Below are 19,283 nucleotides of genomic sequence, written 5' to 3' on the forward strand. Positions count from 1 at the left end.
CAAGTTCTTTTATCTTGCAAATTTTTTGTGCCTTTTTGGCTTTTGGTTTGGTGAGGTATTGTCACTCTTTACTTGTTTTTCTTCAGTTGGTTTTTGTTTCTTCAGCAGGAGGTCATAGCAGACAAAAAGACACAGGCATAGGCAATGTAGGGTGTGACCACAAGGGCAGACCAAAGCAACATGGCAGCATCTGACCCACATCTTTGAGTCATGACAAGCCATATGTATATGAGTACACAGATTAAACATTAATGTTCAGGTGTTGCCCCACCACAGCAACGCAGATTGCATCTAATGGCAATTACCCACTAGATGTACAAACTGAGCACAACACATAACACAATTGTAACGTATTCCAACATGAACATATGCAAAACAGGGGTCATACCTTCAGGGCACAACTGACACAGATATGCATACACACAAAGACATCACTGTGTGGAAAACAGTAAGGGACACACATCAGTGCTACACATTCCTATCTTTACAATATAATGATATGAAAAAAGCGCAGGACATAAGGCAGAAATTGTAATGTCAGAAGACACATACCACAGTAAAGTGGTAAGTCAATAATATGAGGCAGCTATGTGTACTACACTGTTGGAGACACTCTAATACAGTCTAGGGGGGCCTCACTGATGTTTCACACCATGGTCTCCTCTGCCCCTACCATGTATAGACACATATTGCCCTGGTTGCTCCACAGAGGAGATTGATGGGGTGACAACACCATGCTGAAGTGAAGGAGTGTGACTGTGAGTTAAAGGCCTTGTGACTGGTGGGAGCATAGCAAATGGGCCAGCAGTAGAACTCTGTGCAGATTGTATTATTACAGACAGTGATTCTCAATAGCCAATGCTGGCTCTGTGGACAGGTGGTCTGCCTCTCCCATATTGCAATCTGCTGAGCACAGTCAGGGAGCACAGAATCCTACCAGTAGTATGACATTGCTACAGTATCATAGAGGTCAAGGTTTTGAACAATGGTGCCACAGCAAGCAGGTTCTCATTCTGAGCAGCCAATGCAGCCATAATTTTACTTTGCCTGTGTTGTTATCCTTCATACATGACATGTAGTTGGTGTGTCACAAGATGTGTTTTACCGGCAAGTGCACAGACATCTGACCGATGCCATTGCTTTGATCATTCATTCACTTGCAGCAGAAGGAGGACATCCTCTAACACCTGGCCATGCACAACATCTGCTCGTCTATGTCTACCGTGATGCCCTGTTTCTGGATGTTGTTTGGAACTGCCATCAGTAGTGTGGTCTTTTGGTCAACAGCCATACCCTGTTCAACATCCACTGTGTAAGCATCCTCCGAATGGCTAGTAAAGTTGACTTCTACATCCGAGACTACAGCTTCAGCAGCATCACTGTCCTCATGGATGGACTCTCTAAGCACCTTAAGGTCCTGTGTACCAGGGGCCATACTACCATGGTGAGACATCTTGAACTTCATCATGATCACTGGATGGGCTGCATGATACAGATAGCTGATGTGCTACAAGATACAAAGATGGAGATCAGGACAATATGCCTGCATCACTTGATGGATATCATCAATGACATATATATATATATATATTACTGCAATGTTACAAAGATTAATCCCTTTGCATGAGGTCTTCTGTATATATGTTTCATGGAATCTACATACATCGAGTATATATCTTGGTTATAAGGCCAACATACATGATATATGTGCAGAATACTAAAAACACACACTTGACAACATCTCATGGGAGGTTGGGGCTGTTTAAAAGGGATGAACTTCAACTATTGTAGTGAAAAAAACAGCATTGGTGATGACATCATTAATACCATTAACCAGTTGAATACAGTTAAAAGATACAGAAGATGTGACATACACATATCACTCTGGTGTAATTTCTCCCGATCTTTTTTGTTTCTAATACCATGGCAGGAATAGACCCCATTCCTAAGTCAAAGTATGATTAAAGTTCATTAAATTAGTATTATTTCAGTCTTTGATGTTAGCCAAACCTTCTCTTCCCAGCACCCAAAAGGTGCTCAGAATTGACTCCTTCTCCAATTTGTACAGAGTTACATGTATCAGTGACATATCTAAATAAGACTGTAAACTCTTTTTTATGAGACCCATTGCTCCTAATACTATTGGAACTGCCTGGGTATCCTTCTTCCACATTGCATTCATTTCTGCCTGAAAATCCTGGTATTTTGTGTCTTTCTGTACACAAGACACTGTAATTACTGGATGTAGCAAATTTGATGATCAATGCTACTTTTGTCTTCTTTTCATGTAATACTACTATATCTGATTTTCTCACATCTATATTTTGAACTATTGGTAATGGGTGATCCTATGTGATATAAACTTTATCATTCTCTATAATGCTTTTTGGCTCATGTTTCCAGTGCTTCTCAGCTACTTCACTATTATAATGTTTGCATAATCCCAAGTACAACAGTCTTGTCACATTATTATGTCTTTCATTTTATAGACCCTCTGCCATTAGTGCATCATACCCAGTAATAAGATATACGACCATTTCCAATACTCTTTTACAAAACCTACATTTGTCAATTTCTCAAAATATCCAATAGCCTTTATAAACCAATGTATATGTAGTCCACTATCCTGGGCCTCCAATATTAACCTTTCATCTATTTGGTTCATATTCACCTCTCTTTCACCATTCCTGCATCAGATCCTGATCGACACAAGGTTGTTCCAGGAGATTATTGCACTTACAACAATACTAATGCCTTTTGCACATTTCTTGCCTTCTCATCTGATCCATCACCTTATATTCTTTTGTTTTTTGGCACATTCAGTTGCTGTTAGATTTTTGTGTACTTCTGGTTTGATTTCCTTTCCCACTTGACACCAATACGCTTCTGCTAAACTAAGCAGGGAAGCCATCTTAGACATATTGTCCTCATATTTTAAAATTTACACTATGTTTGGATCTTGTGAGGTCAGCAGATATTTATGCAGTCCTATGATTGTAGATCTATACATGTAATCAGTTTCAAAGAGGCATGTATCTCCTTTAGAATGGGGAATATATGATATTGGTATGCAATGACATTTTATAAATCATTTAGGGAAAAGCTCCACACAAAGAAAGACAAAGAAGAATGAAAAATACAAGACATTAAACAATTAGAAGGAAAAAAATAATAATTATAGATTATGAAAAATATAAAGTTGGATACAGGACTTTACAAACAGTAAAAAAGTACATTATTGCATACATCACAAACATCAATTTGATAAGGATGAAGAATTCTTGTTTTCCTGTCCAACTGATCCCATACCTTTTGGGACCAGTCAATCACATTAAAACTGTAAGTTAGAACAGGAAGAAAAAATGTGTTTGTAGCTCAGACTTTGTTCCTAAATGTCATGGGTTTTTTCAGTATTATTTTTCATCTTCTAAAATATCCCTGAGTTTTCTTCACATTTGTTCATGTTTTATTGTCTGTCTTTCATCAAGTCCCAGATATTTGTACAATCCATCCTGCTAAAGTTCCTTTATATCACATTCCTGTCCCAGACGGATATTTTCTTGGTACTGCTGCTTTCCTGCTTTAAAGATTACTGTTGCACGTTTATCAATGACAAGTGACAGTCTTATATCATCTGAAAAAGTTTTGACCACTTGCTGTTGTACTTTTAGCTCTTCATCTGATGAACAATAGCTTTAAATCATCCATAAAAAGATGAAAGGTCTTTACACTTTGTTGTTTTCTGTGAACCAAATTATAGCCATGACCTAATCTGTTAAGTAGATAGCTTAATGGGTCAAGGGTAAGATAAAAGAGCAGTGGTGATAAAAAGTCACCCTGAAATATCCTCCTGTGAACTTTTATCCCTGGGATAATCATTTGTCCTTTATCATGGTTTAACTTCAAAGTGGTTTGCCACTGTTTCCTGGTCACTGTAATTTACTCGATCAGTGTAGGCTGTATCTGATACATCTGTAAGCACTCCTTTATCCATGAACGTGGGATGCTGTTAAATGCTTTTTTGTAGTCTATCCATGCCGTATTTAGATTCTTCCCCTTTTTACAATTCTCCAGTATGACTCTATTTAACAACAAATAACCCTTTTTCCATACAATCTTCTTTTGTTTCCCTTTTGTTCTACTGCAATGATTGAGTTTTCTTCTAAATGATGATATACTCTGCTGGTATCAATTCCAGTATACAGTTGTCGTAAGGCAAGTTATTGGTCTATAGTTTGTAGGATAGCTTGCAGGTTCACTCTTAAGAAGCAGTATCATTAGTCCAATTGTTAACCAGGCTGGTGTGTTTTCGGGGAGTGCATATAACTAGTGCTTACTCAGGGATAAATCTAAATGTAATACTTCTAGCCAGAAGTTTGATACTGTAGCTGGACCTGTCATTTTCCAGTTAGGTGCTTTTCTTAGTTTTGTTTCAGTCTCTCTGGCCGTTACTTCATCTTGTTTCATATCCTGTACCTTTGAACTTCTTGCTGTTTCTTTTACTTCTTCTGTCTATTCAACATCTTTGTTATGTTCCACAGTGTCTTCATAAATATTTCCTAAAATGTGTCTATTTCTTCTGGGTGTCTTTTTGGTGTTGTTTCTATTCATTGTGCTTTGTTTCCCATTTCTCCATAAAACTTTTTTGGATCATCAGTGATTTGCTTATTTTGTAATTTTCTTTTATATTTATCTGCATATCTTTTAAGTTTTCTGCCTGTGTTGGTATATTCAGTTTATTATTTGCAATAGTAAGTGATAGATCCTGGTCTTTTCTAATACTAAACATTGTTTTTATCATCTCTATCTTTCTAAAATCTAAAAATCTAAATCTAAAATCTAAAATCTTTCTAAAATCATTGGCTCCAACCTTCAGTCCCTACAGGACATACATTCAAACAGATGCTATGGCAGAGTTTGAAAACTACTGAGGGATATACATCATCCAGCCTATGGACTGTTCAAACTCCTGCCAACAAAGAAACGCTACAGAAGCATTAGATACAAAACATCCAGATTCCCTAACAGCTTCTTCACACGTGCTATCAGACTGCTGAACAACAAACCCATAGCCTAACCTGATAAATGGGTAAACAAACATTATTTATGTGCAATATGTCATTGTTATCTACATAGCTCACTTTGCACTTTATACTTTATTGTGTTTATTTTTAGTATCTTATTTTTGAATTCTATTTCAGTATTTTTTAATTATTATTAACCTCTCTTTTGTAAACTATAATTCTTATGGTACGAGCCCGAGTATTGAAATTTTGTGCAGTGACATGCATTTTTTCCACTGTGTTGATCTGTATGACAATAAAGTTTACTTTGACTTTGACTAATGTTAGAAAAATATGTATTTGAACATGTATAAAGTGCTAGTTTAAAAGCAAATAGTATATAATGCATTTTATTCTATTTACAATATGGCAATAAGAATGATTTTACATGTAATTGCTTGAAGCTTTGGAGCTGCAGTGTGTTTGAACTCTGACCCTGGCAGTAGCCAGCTCAGCAAGCTTATGTTTTTCACTAATGATTATCTGCTGGGTCAGGAAATTAAATGTATAAAGCATTGAAAATTCTTCTTCCTTCCCCTGAGATAATTAGCCTTGAAAATATTATCAAAGATAAGGCACAGCTGCTAAAGTAAAGTTGCAAGAAGAACAAAGAAGTATATTACAAGACTGAACTGACTATTGTATTTGAGCAAGCCTGAAACCTTAAAAGAGTAACATTTACAGAAAGACATTATAACGAACCAGGTGCTTTGCAAGGCTGTATTATTCCCATGGGAAAACTTTTAAAATGTATAACATCAGCTTTTTCTTATGAATAGAATATTGTAGACCATAGTGATGTAGGTGCCCTGTGACTAACCACGTCAGTAAGGTGGGCACAGCTTGAATGTAAGACTATATAAAATTGTATTTCCTGCATCATGTCAGACAAAACTCTGTACTTGTATGTTTCTTTGCCTCCTGGTGTACACTAGTAAACTTTTGCATCTGAGCCTCCTGTGTTGTTATCATTTGTTTTTATTTAACAGTTTGGTCCTCCTTGAACCGGAATTCCCTTGGTAAGCTGCAGATCAGAGTGTATCGGTGGTTGAATACTGCACAGGAGAAGTTACCGAAATGGTTCTTCTTGAAACAGAAAGACCTCCGACTGAATTGTCGTCTTGAGAGGCTGGCCACTTTCTGATCTGCGGCCGAAGAGCGGTCTCAAACTGGTCGACCCAGGAGGCTCAGGTAGGAAGATATTTGCCTTTTTTCTGTTTTAGATCAGGGACTAGGTTACAGTAAATGTCATTGTCAGAGATTTGTTATACAGATCAGGGACAAAAGGAAATTACTGTATATTTTGTCAGAGATCAGGGAAACAGAATAAGGTAGGCAGTTATTCTAGATAAACTGTGTAAGGAACTGAAATACCATGTGGTGAAAAGGGTTAAGTAACATTTTCTTTTAGAATGGGAAATCAGTGCACTAAAAAATCGCGAGATCCGCCCCTAACTGATGACGCAAAATATATGCAATTACAACGGACTGATAATGTAAGGTATTATACAAAATGGGTTAATAAACACGGATTTGACGGTAAATCAAACAAGATTTCATTAGTTAAACTTTTAAAACAGCTTAAATCTGATGCAGAAGGTCAGGCAAAAAAACAACAGCGATTAGGCATTCCTCAGGCACACAGGTGGATTGAGGAAGTAAACCGAAGGGAACAGAGAACTAAAAATGCAAAAGCATTATTTTTAGACAAAGGATAATAATACAGTAATAGAAACAGCCCCTCCCCCTCCGCCCCCTCCAATGCCTTTTTCAGGATATGAAGCAGGAGGACAAGCTGGTCCACCTCCACGTTATCCTGAAGTTACAAAAACACTAAAACCATTTGTTGGAGATCCTATTGAAACTAGGTCCCGGACACGTAAAACACTTGGGGACACAGACTTATATCAAATAAGGAGAAAAACACTAGAAGAGAGTGAGGAAGAAATCTGTCCACTAATCGAGGTACCAAATCCTCAGGCAGGACAGGAAGGGCAGGACCCAACTCTTCTAGTATATAGACCATGGACACCGGAAGATATTCGGAAAGCTACAGAGGGAATCCCTCATCCAAAAGTTAATTACACAAAGTTTTTACAAGATTTGCAAGGTATGAGATTAAGTTACCACTTGAATGGGGAAGAAGTAGAAAAGGTAGTTAGACAGATTGTGGGTCCAGACTGGCACATGATTTGTGGCACCTGGAATCCTTGAAATGTAGAGCTTAAACCACTCCCACATAGTGATGCAGAATTAGACGACAGAGTGAAAGGTCTTACAGACCGAATTTCTGAAAAATGGAAACCTAGAGCAGATTGGACTTGCATTAACCAATGCATACAACAAGAGAATGAAACTGTAGATGGGTACTATGGTAGATTATTGGAATGTTTCAATAACCATAGTGGTATGGCTATTCCTGAAAATCAGACACATGATACCTCGTATGAACAGCAACTGAAAAATGCGTTTTTGAAAGGTTGCATTGCACCTATCAGTAGCTTTATTACAAAGCATATGATAGATCACCGAACAAGTAGGCTACAAGCCTTACTTGAATATGCCAGACATGCTGAAAGACACTTTAATAGTAAAAGAAAAAGAAGACACAGGTCTTCACAGCTGAAGATGGAGCAGAGGTCTTTGTAGTACAGTCAGGTAAAAGGGTAAGAAAAATACCCAGGGGAAATAGACAATCTGACAAAAGGTCAGAAGATTTTGAAGAAAGAAAAAAGAAAGGTGAGTGCTTTAAGTGCGGTAAGAAAGGACATTTAGCAAGGGATTGCAGGCTAAATAAAAAGGCGACTACAGAAAATAAAGGTGATGAGGACTGACTATATGATAGTGATGAAAATCAGAAATCATCAGAGAAGGAAAACAAACAAAGGGCAAACGTAAATGTAGTGGAAGGAACAGAGGAAGTGCAAGCAGATGTAGAGGATGAAGAAAGTGAAATTTTAGATTTGGCATTACTGAGCTTGGAGCTCTATTTGGCAGACACAAAACCGGAAGTTACACTTCTGGTGGAAGGAAGGGAAGTGAAATTCTTGTGTGACTCAGGAGCGTCACGAACTTTGATACATCCTTCAAAGTTACCAGAAAATTCCGAATCACCTGACTATATATTAGTGAAAGCAGCAAATGGACAGCTATATAGGGAGCCACTCTCCCATGATATAGCAATAACTGACCCTGTTTCAGGTATGACTCAGAAAAGTAAAATTGTAGTTTCTGCAAAGTGTCCAGTAAACTTACTGGGAAGAGATCTTATGCAGGTATTTGGCATAGCGGTAGTTCCCACTATGCAGGGTATGGAAGCACAAAGACAAATAGATACTTTTGCGGTGCGACCGGAGGGTGAAACATTTTACTGGTACAGCCAGGACCTAGTTACAACTGGTCCAGGGGCAGTAACCGAAGAACTGATGAATGTGGCCATCAGTAAGGCCCCCTCCCTTGACACTGACCAACAGCATTTGTTACATTGTACTCTATACTACTGTAGCATGCCAGGACCTGATAAAGAATATGAGCAAGAGTTGTTCAAAAATCCTGCTAACAGATTAGTATTACGAACCTTGTATTGGGATACTGAGGGAAACAGTGTGGTAAGCTGTTCACTACCTCAGGAATTCATGACACTGTACAAATCTAATAGACTACCACATGTCAGCCTGACAAAGAATAAGGATGTGAGATGGGCAGACTTAGGAGAAAAAGTAACAAGATGGGAAAAACAAACTGATTTAGAATTATCAGAACAGGGAATACAAAAACAGAAATTGAATTGGCTAACACAGACACATCCAGCTGTACACTTACAAACTAGTGAAGACAGCTGATTAGCATTCTTACTAGAAGAAGAAGAAAAAGCCTTGTGTGACATACCAGATATTCTTTGGTCAACAGGTAAATCAGATGTAGGACTTATTCAAACAGCAGGACCAGTAACTATTACACCAAAATCAGCATTTAGACCACAAAAAAGACAATACCCCTTGAGGAAAGATGCAGAGCAAGGAATTAAGCCTATAATAGCAGCATTACTCAAGGAAGGAGTACTGGTAGAATCTCTTGATTCACCATGTAACACCCCTCTATTTCCTATTAAAAAAGCAAACGGGGAATGGCGGATGGTACAGGATTTACAAGCTGTAAACAATGCAATAATACCCAGAGCACCTACGGTGCCAGACCCACACACCTTGTTGAATGATTTGAAACCACAACAAAAATATTTTACTGTGGTAGATATAAGCAATGCTTTCTTTTCAATACCTATACATCCTGATAGCCAGTATTGGTTTGCATTTACATTTCAGGGTAAAAGATATACCTATACTCGGCTACCACAGGGATATTGTGAAAGTCCAACGATATTTGCGCAAGAAATGGCAAGCAACCTGGCAGGGTTTACTCCACCAGGAGGTAGTCAGATTCTACTTTATGTAGATGACATCTTGCTAGCAGCCCCTACCCAGCATCAATGCAGGGAGGATACGATAGCATTATTGAAATTTTTAGCAGCACAAGGACACAAAGTAAACAAAAGTAAATTACAACTTTGGAGAAAACAGGTTAGATACCTAGGATATGTAATATCCAATGAAGGTAGAATATTAGATGAAGACAGAAAAACAGCAATTTTACAGGCACCCAAACCAGCAACCAAGAAGGAAATGATGTCCTTCTTGGGAACGACTAATTTTGTCGAGCTGGATATCAAACTATGCTTTAGAATCTGCTCCACTGGCTGATTTAATATATAAAACACCAATGGCAGCACAAGATGTATTACAATGGACACCTGAAGCAGAAACAGCTTTCTGCAGACTAAAACAATTGATAGCTTCATCATTAGTTTTAGGACTTCCAAATTACCACAAAAGATTTTTCAGACCGTAGTTTGTATACAGGGATACATGTCGTCAGTTTTGATGCAACAGCATGGAGATAAGCAACGGCCCATCTCTTACTATTCATCACAGTTAGATCCAGTGGCATGATCATTGCCTCACTGTGTGCAAGCAGTAGTCGCAGCTGCAATGGCAGTACAGGCTTCGGCCTCAGTGGTGTTGTTCCACCCTCTCACATTGAGAGTGCCTCATGCAGTCGCGATAATTTTACTGCAAGAGAAAATAGCATATCTATCTCCTGCTAGACATCTTTCATGTATGACCATACTGCTGAGCCAACCTCATATGGTAATTGAACGTTGTACAACATTAAATCCATCAACGTTACTTCCAACTCCTGTGGATGGCACACCACACCTGCAGGAAATTGAGCAAATAACTTTGCCCAGACAAGACCTTACTGATATGCCCTTGGATGATGCCGAGGTGACATTTTATGTGGACGGTTCATGCAGAAAGGGTCCTACAGGGAAAAATCTAGTAGGGTATGCAGTAGTCACAGATACAGAGATTTTAGAAGCCCAACCCTTACAGCATAATCTGTCTGCTCAAGCAGCAGAACTGATAGCCTTAACACGGGCTTGTACTCTAGCAAAAGATAAATGTGTGAACATATATACTGATAGTCAGTATGCTTTCTCTACAGTGCATGCTTTTGCAGAACAATGGAAAAAATAGGGGAATGATAACATCTACTGGCAAACCGATTAATCATGCGCAACTTATTTTGAACTTGTTAGATTCCATTCAGTTACCTACTAAAGTAGCTATTTGTAAATGTTTAGCTCATACAAAACAACAGGATGCAATTTCAAAAGGAAATGCAAAAGCTGATGCAGCTGCAAAGCAAGCAGCCTCAGACTCAGAAACTTTACTTTTAACCGAGGAATTACAACCCTCTGAGATTTTAGATTTAGAAATGTTAAAAACGATGCAGACATTAACTACAAAAGCTGAGAAACAGAAATGGGAGAAACGAGGTGCAATCCTCGAAAATGGACTGTATATCTCCAAAGAGAAAAAAACAATATTGCCGTCTAATTTATTTAAATATGCAACTTTGTTGAGCCATGGGCAGTGCCATGTCTCAACAGGGGGGATGTTACAGTTAGTAAATCGAATATTCCAAACATATGGATTCACAAACTTTACACAAAAATTTTGTGCAGCATGCCATGTCTGTAACAAACATCATGCACAAGGAGCATTTAAACCCAAGCAAGGGAGTTTTCCTATACCACCATATCCGTTCCATACTATCTGTATGGATTTCATAGAACTGAACAAATGTGAAGGGAAAAAATACTGTTTAGTAATTATAGACATGTTTTCCAAATGGGTAGAAGCTTTTCCAACTAAAAATCCAGATGCAGCAACAGTGGCAAAGGCCCTAATAAAAGAAATAATTCCTAGATTTGGCATACCGGAAAGAATCTATAGTGACAATGGGACACATTTTGTGAATCAGACGATTCACCAACTTGGGAGATTCTTTGGGATCTCCTTGAAGAATCATTGTGCTTACCACCCACAGTCTGCAGGACTGGTGGAAAGATACAATGGAATTTTAAAAAGCAAGTTGAGAAAATTGATAGATGATACACAGAAGAATTGGATTTGCTGTTTGCCTTTGGCACTGCTGAGCATGAGAACAGTTCCAAATGTAAAGGGTTTGACCCCCTTTGAAGTGATATTTGGAAGGGCATATTATGTGCCACAGTGGAAAGCTCTCATGCCTGCAGAACTAGAGGCTGACAGCTCATTAGCTAATTACATGAGGAAACTGTTGACAAATAAAACTGTTTTGCAGTTGAACTCTTTTTCAGATAAAAGACAGACCAGACCGTTGGAAGCAGTGCTGACCCCAGGGTCCTGGGTGTGGTTGAAGGTCACGAAGAGGAAGAATTGGGTGAGTCCAAAGTGGGAAGGACCGTACCAGGTACTGTTGGCGACGCCTACTGCAGTAAAAGTTGCTGAGAGGTCGTCCTGGGTCCACCTGATGCACTGTAAACCGGTAAAGAATTTTCAGCTTGATGAACATTTTGTGACTGACACAACAAAGGCAGGATGGCCAAGAGCGAAATGAGTAAAAATACAGATAAACCCCGAAGATATTGTTTAATCATCTTACTAACTATGCATTTATTGACTATGATTGTGATGACTTTCCTTTTGTCGTGGTTCTTCCTACATATAACCACACAAGTGAGAAACGTGATGAACTGTCTATAGACTGGCATCCAAACTTTAACACATACCTAGCTATGAAGAGTGTATATGTAGAGACTATGAACATTTCAAATTGCTGGGTTTGTACTGCCATACCAACAGCATATGGAGGACTGTTGATGTCCGCTGTCCCCTTGGGGATAAATGAGACTTGGGAAAATTTACTTTTTGATACAGGTTCTGTAAGATCACAGGACAAAATTGCATTGTATTTTCCTATTACACAGAGGGGAATTGTATGTTTCTATAAGAATGATACACTCCAAGTGGGTTGGAGTAACTGCAACATAACTATATCTTATAAATGCTATATTAAAACTAAAGATAAAAGCACTATTTGTAACACAAATTATGATTCATATTTGAGCTTAATGAAAACAACATTAAGTGAAGTACAGAGAAATCCTGTCTTGCATAAACAATTGTCTGTGATAGACAAGAAAATGTTTCATTCAGAATTAACCCGCATCAGTACCAAAGTAGAAAACTTATTTTGTTTGTGGGAAAAAAGCATACAAATGACTATCTGAGAATTGGTCCGGCAGTTGTTTTTTGGGTTATCTGGTTCCAGCTATAAGGCATACTGCAAAATTACCTCTAGGTAAGATACGAAATGTAAGAGATGTAGCCCAAAAACCTGAAGATCCAATCGGAAAACCTGTAAATCCAATGGGAAAAATCGAAGCTGGTTGGAAGAACCATCATTCCGTGAAAGATAAAGAAAAATTGACTCATATGGACTTGAGTGACAGTGTTATATCCTGGGCTGGAATATTTCCAGCATATGGATCAGTCAAATCGATCTGGGAGTTGAGAAAACTGTCGAAGCTTCTCGAAGTAATGAGTAACGCAACTTTTTCTGCTCTCGAACTAGTGACTGATGAACTGAATGCAATGAGAACTGTCGTGCTACAAAATCGAATGGCTCTTGACTTCACCCTAGCGGCGAGAGGTGGTACTTGCGCTCTTATCAAAGAAGAATGCTGTGCGTTCATACCAGACAATCGACACGAGATTATTGATCACCTAGAGGTAATACAGCAGGTATCGGCCATGACTGAACCAGGCCCAAACCCACTGATGAACTTTTTCCAGAGTCTGTTTGGTGGGTGGGGTTCTATCCTAATGAATATTTTGATTGCTATTTGTGTTGGTCTGCTCCTATTAGGAGCATGTGTCTGTTGTGGAATCCCCTGTATGAAAAGATTAGTCAAAGATTTTGTTGATATATCTGTAACTGAAACTTTGTACCAAGACATTGAATTGAAACTATTGATTCCAGACGAAACTTTTTCCAAAATATAAACTAAATGACTTGCCTAGTGGAAAGTCCTTAAAGGAAAAGGCTAGGGGACGATATAACATTGTTTATGTTTCTGAATAGAATAAAAAGTATTAAAAGGGAGGAAAATGTTAGAAAAATATGTATTTGAACATGTATAAAGTGCTAGTTTAAAAGCAAATAGTATATAATGCATTTTATTCTATTTACAATATGGCAATAAGAATGATTTTACATGTAATTGCTTGAAGCTTTGGAGCTGCAGTGTGTTTGAACTCTGACCCTGGCAGTAGCCAGCTCAGCAAGCTTATGTTTTCACTAATGATTATCTGCTGGGTCAGGAAATTAAATGTATAAAGCATTGAAAATTCTTTTTCCTTCCCCTGAGATAATTAGCCTTAAAAATATTATCAAAGATAAGGCACAGTTGCTAAAGTAAAGTTGCAAGAAGAACAAAGAAGTATATTACAAGACTGAACTGACTATTGTATTCGAGCAAGCCTGAAACCTTAAAAGAGTAACATTTACAGAAAGACATTATAATGAACCAGGTGCTTTGCAAGGCTGTATTATTCCCATGGGAAAACTTTTGTATAACATCAGCTTTTTCTTATGAATAGAATATTGTAGACCATAGTGATGTAGGTGCCCTGTGACTAACCACATCAGTAAGGTGGGCACAGCTTGAATGTAAGACTATATAAAATTGTGTATTTCCTGCATCATGTCAGACAAAACTCTGTACTTGTATGGTTTTTTGCCTCCTGGTGTACACTAGTAAACTTTTGCATCTGAGCCTCCTGTGTTGTTATCATTTGTTTTTATTTAACAACGAAGTATTTTTGTTGATCTGTTCCTTCTTCTATATTCTTCTAACAGTGACATTTCTTGTCCTAATTGCTTTAGAGTTTTCTGCGTTTGACACTTCCATGATGGCATTTGATTTCGTCCCTTCCTTTCCCTTATTGCCTTTTTCTTCTACACTGAGGGGACATTCTTTATTCGCCATTTTGATCATTCTACAGAAAGTTCCAAAACATCTTCCTGTGACATATTCCCTTCCTCTACATCCTGCGTTATCTGTTACTCTTTCATATGGGAACTTACCGGCCTATCACTCCACAACATGAACTGCATCAGAGTTGCCACCTTTTCTAGTTCCTTCCCTTGCTGTGCAACTCCAACTGAACTTTTGTACTGGTTTCTTTCTGAAAACTATAGAGTATCTTCATGTGGTAAATGAGCAGATGCTTCCTGTTTCTCCTTATGTTGGTAATTCACTGTTCCATCATACTGTGACATTACCAGAGTTGGATTTTTTAAGGTGAATCATTGACTTTGCTGATAATCCATAACTTAGTTTCTGTTTCTTTAAATTCTCCATTACTAATCCTATTTTCTACTTCCCCCTTTGTTTTATTATTTTTTTGTGTTGTAAAATTTTTGATATCTAGATGCCTTTGCCTGTATTTCTCTTCAAATATCTCTTGTTACTTTTTCGTACTGATTAGTTTTGCTTTCTCCTTTGCATAAGTATTGCACCATATTAAATCTCTTTTTCTTGCTCATGTCCATATTTCTTCTTTGGATGCCTCCCATTTCACCTATTTCTCCTTACTTTGGGGACTCATTTTTCCATCATACTGTGGTATAACCTATGTCAGACTTTCTAAACTAAATCCTTCACTTCACAGGTATCCCATAACTTCAGGTTCTGTCTGTTGCTGCTTTACTAATCTTCTGTTCTGCATTCCCCCTTTGTGATCCTATGTTTTGTATTGTAACATTTTTTTTTCAAATCTAGGTGCCTTTGTCTGTATTTTTCTTCAAATATCTTTGGAGCTGATTTTTTATTATTGATAAGTTTGGCTTTCTCCTTTGCAAACATATTGCAAAATTTCATGTCTCTTTCTCTCTCTGTTTCTCTCCCATGTCCATGTTTCTTTTCATATTTTTCAAACATCTCTAGGTTTTGTTCTTTATATTTTCACACTTCCTCATTAGCTTCTTTTTCCAAAAGGCCCAAGGTTTCTTGGTCTATATAGTCTTTTTATTAGTGAACATAAATTTGCCTTTGAAGCTTTTGACAGTTTTTCATGTGTGAGTATTTTTCTTTCCTCTAATTTCTCTCTTAATCTTTCTGAATATCTTCTATCCAGAAGTTCTGGTCTTCTTGCATAATAGTAACAATACATAATTTCTTTTTTATCCTCATTAGTCAATGCTATTACCTTCATGGCTCTTTTTTGGCCTGTCAGTTTTTGTAGTTTCTGTGGACTCCTTCCTCATACAACAGGACAGCCATCCTCCTTCTCCTCCTGAGCTTGGCCTAACCCATTATACCTCTCACCTTTTTAGAGCAGGAAACCTGGAAAAAAAAAAAAATAATCATGGCAACAAAGGCACCAAATTTGGGACAGATTTTAAATATTGCTCTTATAAACTTAGAACGTTGTTAGAATAAAATGTTTTGTTTTATCACACATCTTCTAAAGGATATATAGTCTGAAACTTAAATGTATGTAATATTTAGTGATTTCAATCCTCATTGATTTGCCAGAAAAGCACACATTTTATGAGGAGAGGACCAAAAATATGCAACAAAAATCTGGACATTCTGCAAAAATCTGGATAACTGAGAGGTATGAACCCCATTGTAGGAATGTTTCCATGTCTTGATGATTCTACACTGTCATTTCTCCCATTCCTGATACTAGTGTGTCTACCAGGATGGACACATTTTTTTTTTATCCTGGGACTTGTGCATCCAGCTGTCTTATTTATTTTTAATCTACTTTTGTACATGATATATGGTATACAAAACAGTCTTTGTATTGATGCTGCCTTTGTGAGATTTTGTAAAAACAGAGTCCACCTCATGAAGGTACTTAACAAGACTTTTGGATGAATTCAATTCCAGCAATACTACTCTTCTTTGCTTGCTGATTGTATAATCTCTCCCTCCAGACTCAAAACATGCAAAAGGTGTGAGATGCACATACACATCATATGTGATCTCAATGGCATTGATGCAGACTGGCCTAGAAATGGGAAGAAAGTCAGGAGTAATAATGGAGGACAACAAATGGGTTAACAGCAATGACAGGTATGACACATAGTTGTACTGTGGATCCTGCAGTGGGAAAGTAAAGAGAAAGATGATACAATCATGTATTTAGCAAAAGCAATACTGACAGTATCAGATATGCAACACACTAACGTGGGCTACAAGTACTCACTTGATGGATGTTGCAACTGAAAGACAGATGGGCCTGTGTTGACAAATATTGACATAAATATCATGTATCATATGTGTGCAACATGTTGATGCTGGCTATGACAGTTTTGCTGTAACATACCTGGTCTGTCTGAACTTGAACCTGCACTGCTTGGGTCTCCACTGGATGTACCTGCAGTGTACATTGTTAGTTAAATAACAATATGGCAGTAAACAGCAGTGCCGTGAAATGTGGCTGAGACAATAGCAAGGTTGTGGTCACATTAATGGTAAGGAGACACTTACCCGCCGATCCCTGGTTTATTCCTGAAAGAGTTGGACCTGTGAATATTGATGCAAACAGCATTACAAATTTTGTTTGAACTGCTTTGTCTGTACTTCATTTGTATCAATACATGTCATGAGACTTACGTTCGTCATCCTCACCCTGTGTGAATGTGTGTACATGGCTCAACTCTGCTATTGTAAAGCAAAAACAGCAATGCATGAATATGCAAGCTATAACAATATTCAATGACTGTTTCAATCCACAACCATGTACTGGAAAGAAAGACATGCATGCTCAGCCTGGAACTCCAGCTTTAATACCAACCCCAAGGATGCATTGCTTCCCACTTGCTGTATGTAGTGAGGTCAGAAATATTGTGATTTCATCGGGGGGTCAATGGTAGTCCACCACTGGTAGCACACCTTGATCTCTTGTAATGCCTCAGTCTGTTTGCTGCTCAAATGATCATGTCTGAGCAGCACTGTCTACAGTCATCAAGGGATCAGTTGTGGCCATCAGCTGCGTTGGAGAGGTCGGTCCACATTTCCTGAATGGCCTAGTAGTCTCTGTCTATGTTTTTGGAAAGCATCAATTATGATGCCGCTTTCCTTGGGGGGAGAAGTTGTCACCCCTAGGATGGTTGGCCATCTGAAAGACAGTGATACACACATGATAATATTCCTGTGTGAGCCCATTTATGCATCTGATTATGTGAACATCATATGTCAACATAAACAATATACATTCTGTGCAATACAAATGTCTGTATAACACTGTCTGAGATAAATACTAACAGGATATATAATAAGTAAAACAATGCCTTCATACATAACCTTTGTAAAATGGACATACATAACTTGTAATATCTTTACAATTTGTGAGTGGTTTCAGAACACTTCACTCTACCTGCATGTTGAATGGATGTCTAATGACAACAGCATCATGCCACAGGGGTCTGCTTATATTTCATATTAAAATGCTACAGCAAGTAACAATTTAATAACTTACTGAAAGCGTCAGAAAACCTCAGGATCCATAGGCAGGCCATAGACACTATGGATACTTAGTATATTGAGCAAGAAGTTATAACACCTTTGTTAAGCAACATCATTGATGAAATATCCATAACAGCAAAAGCACATTTTTAACTGTTTAGTTAGGAAATATGAATTAATTAATATCCATAATAATATCGCAAACTACTGCTACAGATTGTGTTGGAATCCATAGATTTCCATAGTTACACCACAGCGTACAAGAAATTACCAGCAAGCATTGGGGGTGATCCATAAATCAGATTTCATATACTGTTAATATTTGAGATACACGTCTGTCTATACAACTGTATATGGGACTGAAATCACTAATTTAAAATAGTGACACCTCTATGCATAAACTTCAAAACAACATCCCTCCAGTAACATATCAACTGCTGTTAAAGATAACATTTTGAGTAACAATTAATTCAACCAGCTACATTTGGAAATGACTGACTTGAAGAGCTATACTAATCACCAAAGCAGAAAAGCCACCAATTGTCAATGTACCTTTCATTCCGAATCACCAAATCAAAGTGCAGCTAATGTGCACCCACATCACTTACCATTTTGTGCCATTCATAATTGATGAAGTTCATTAAAATTCAAGTTTTTGGAATCCTATTTGTGTACCTCCATACAAATTAGCTTTATGCATTGTAACACACATGGACTGCAGAGGTATCGATAAATGATATCATGCCTAGCACTTGCCGGTTATCTTGCAGTGATCTGATGACATGACATCAATGCTACTTTACAATATTGATTTTGATGCATTTACTGATCAGACCATTGCTAACTGCAAAATGAGTGGTACCTCAGTGAGCATTTCTCTGTGTTTGCATTTTTCAGGCTTCTTCAACTTGAGGATCATGATGGCTACTTCAAGGAGGTTGAGATGTGTCTGTGCACCCAACTGGACCAACGAGGAGACAATCATGATGCTGACTGTGTACACTGGATTGGAGCAGTGGATAAGAGTCAGACCCATGACTTCACCATGATAGACGTATGGAACCAGATTGCAAAAGAGCACTGAAGGAGGATAGGGATGTACTGCATTGGAAAACAGGTTCACCAAAATTATGACAACCTGCATCTGAGTTACATGGAGGATCTATGACGGAGGGTCGCTGAGGTGCAGAGGCAGATTGTAGATCCCTATAGTAAGTGTCAATATTCTATGCATACCTGAGCATTCCTACTTCTTTTACAGATATTTCTCTATCCCATATATATATCAGATT

General features: G+C 38.0%; 1 long non-coding RNA gene across 1 annotated transcript in view; it reads right to left on the reverse strand.

The window, feature by feature from the left end:
* Positions 1 to 507: 507 nt before the first annotated feature.
* Positions 508 to 19,283, reverse strand: part of LOC122792247 — an 89,235-nt gene continuing 70,459 nt past the window's right edge. The window contains exons 2-3 of the long non-coding RNA XR_006363298.1: positions 15,722 to 15,858; positions 508 to 1,507 (exon numbers count right to left, since the gene is read on the reverse strand). This is a non-coding gene — a long non-coding RNA (uncharacterized LOC122792247). The remainder of the gene's footprint in view (positions 1,508 to 15,721; positions 15,859 to 19,283) is intronic.

Source organism: Protopterus annectens, chromosome 1.part2 (genome assembly GCF_019279795.1).
Source record: "Protopterus annectens isolate FY-2018-M chromosome 1.part2, PAN1.0, whole genome shotgun sequence".
Taxonomy (NCBI): domain Eukaryota; kingdom Metazoa; phylum Chordata; order Ceratodontiformes; family Protopteridae; genus Protopterus; species Protopterus annectens.